We start from the raw sequence: 2,972 nt of genomic DNA, 5'->3' as shown, positions 1-2,972 counted from the left end.
TTTTTATTTTTATGCAATCAGTTTTTTTATTTATAGGCAAGTAATTTTTCTTTACTTTTTATTTTCAAATTTTCTATTTTTTAAATTTTTAATCAAAATTTAGATTTGGATAAAACCACCAATGGTGGTTATAATTTTTCAAATTTCAATCTTTTAGATTTTTAACCGTTTATTTTAGTTTTTATTTTCCCAATTTTTACTTATGATTTTTTTATCAATTTTTTATAATTTTTAATTATTGATTTAAGCACTTTTAAAATTTTAATTTTTTAATTATGATTTTTCGGCATATAGTTTCAACTTTTTTCCTCGAAAATTTTAATTATTTTAATTGAAATTAAAATATATTAGAAATGATATCATATGTAATTAAGTGTAGAATAACATTTATATGTCATTAAAAATTAATGATATGATATTATTTTATTGGTACCTGAAATTTATATATTTTAGAAATATATTAATATAAGTTATTCCCATAAAATTTACAAACTATAATATATAAATATATATATTTTTAAAATTATAAATTTATAAAAATATATAAATATATAAAAGAATTAAAATTACATCTGCAATGAATCTGGACAACTAATTATCTGAATATATTTGAATTTGGATAATTACGTTTGTTCTTAATGTATTTGCTATTAGCCTTTATACCTTTTGAAAGTTAAGGATTTAGTTCTTTTTTCTTTGTATTTTTAGTTTTTGTACTTTTCAAATTTTAAAATTTCAGTCCTTGTCAAACGATAATGGTTAAATTCATTAAGTTAAATTCTGTTATTTCCAAAATCTAACACGACAAACATATTATTATATTTGTAATGCCATATCAATTTAACCAAACTGATTTAAAAATTATTATTTGGATTAAAATTAAAATTTCAAACTTTAAAAGATACAATGACTAAATTTTAATCAAATTAAAATAAAAAAACTAAATATATAATTTTCATAAAATGAGAGAACTAATAACATAATTTAACATTATAGATGTTATACTTTTGAAAATTATCATAAAGTAGTAGTGAAGCGCGAGCAACCTTTAGTTAAACAAAATTTAAGAGTGATAACGAAATTGTTGTGAAGAGGATTTTGTCAAACAAAGGAGATAACAATGTGGGTATGCTAGTAGAGACTTAGGAGTTATGCCATCGTGATTGGATAGTTAGTTTCAAACATGTGTTTGGAGTGGCCAATAAAGTTGCTAATTTTATGACTAAATTTGTACAATAGTGGGATGTAAAGGAGATAGCAATAAATTTGTACTCGTAAGTTATTTAAGTTTAACATGAAAAATTTCAATAGGATTCAATAATTATCAAGTCAAACTCAAGTTATCGATAAAATTGGATTTGAACTTAGTAATGCTTAACTCGAACAACTTACGAGCTTTTCATATTTTTACATTATTAAATTGTGTCATTGTCCTTAAAATATATTATTAATCCTGAACTTAATTATTGAGTTGAGCTCAAACTCGAGTAGCTCGATTATATCTAGAGTTGATATTGAGTTTAAAAGTAGGTATTCGATAAAACTCAAGCCGAGTATCTAATTTCATATCGAAGTCAAGCTTGACAGTAGTCGAATTTGGTTCAGCTTGATTACACCCTAATAAGGGACAAGATCTAGAAAAAGGTTCGATGTTCCTCCTACGGGTTGTAGCCTTCTTTGGATGTAGGATTTTGCCAGTTTGGATGGTTTGATTTTTTATTTTTTTGGGAAAAGGGTAATATAAGCTCATAAGCTTTGGCAAAAAAGCTAATTAAGTCCATTCGTGAAAAATGCATTCAATTAAGTTTTCAAATTCTCAAATAGCATCAATTAAATTTTTTAATCAATGTTTTCAACTTTTTACTATTACCTCAATGATGTGGCGTTAACAGCGCTGATGTGTCATATCAATAAAAAAGTAATTTAAAATTTTTATGTATGGAATAGATATGAACAATCAGATTCATTCAAATTTGGACAAATGCAACAATTTGTCCAAATTCATTCTAGACTTAATTTTTAAAATTCTAAAATTAATTTTTTAAATTTATAAATATGTGAAACATTATTAAAATTTATATAAAATATTAAATAAATTCAAAACAACAAAATTATTAAAAATCATTAAAAAGTTTAAGTTGAATGATCATCCAAATTTATACATAATCATTAACAATAAACTTAATTTTGTACACGTTCTAATGAATCTGAACAATTATTTATTCAAGTTAGTTTCATACATAAAAATTTTAAATATATATTTTTAATTTTTAAAATTTGTGTCCATGGTTATCTAGATTTATTTTGGACTCAACTTTTAAAAGATTTTTTATTAATTGGAATTTTATTTAATATTTTTATGAATTTTAATAATATTTTACAAATTTATAATTTTTTTAAAAATAATAATTGGACAACTATTTGTCTAGGTTTACTCTAATAAAAAAATTTAAATAAATTTTTTTAATTTTCTATTTTTATGGATGTAACATTGTCACTAATATAATGTGCTATGTCAATATCACTAACGGTCATATCAACAAAGTAACAATTAAATAAATTGATGCACTTCGAGAATTTAAAGACTTAATTAAATGCGTTTTTGAGAACTAATTTTTCAACAATATATTACCTTTTTCCTTTTTTTATTTATTTAAAGTTTTGCTTTATATATAAAATTCATAATTATCAATACTATATATTGAGATTGTTTACCTATTAAAAGTCAGATCATCCATGTAAGGCAATTGTCCTTTTTTTTTAATTTAAAGTTAAGATTATATATAGAGATTATAGGAAAGGATATTTTAAATTACTTTTTATAAAGTAAATAAAAATTTAAAAATATAAATTAATTAAAATTTAAAAGTATATAATACATAAGGTAAATCAATTCAAAAATTAAAGTAAATAAATAAGTCAAATTTAATTTTATTATATAGAACATTTTTGAAAAAAAAACAATGAAGGAA

The sequence above is a fragment of the Gossypium hirsutum genome, chromosome A08, assembly GCF_007990345.1.
Source record: "Gossypium hirsutum isolate 1008001.06 chromosome A08, Gossypium_hirsutum_v2.1, whole genome shotgun sequence".
In the NCBI taxonomy this organism is placed as follows: Eukaryota; Viridiplantae; Streptophyta; class Magnoliopsida; order Malvales; family Malvaceae; genus Gossypium; species Gossypium hirsutum.
This window is presented reverse-complemented; position numbering follows the sequence as displayed.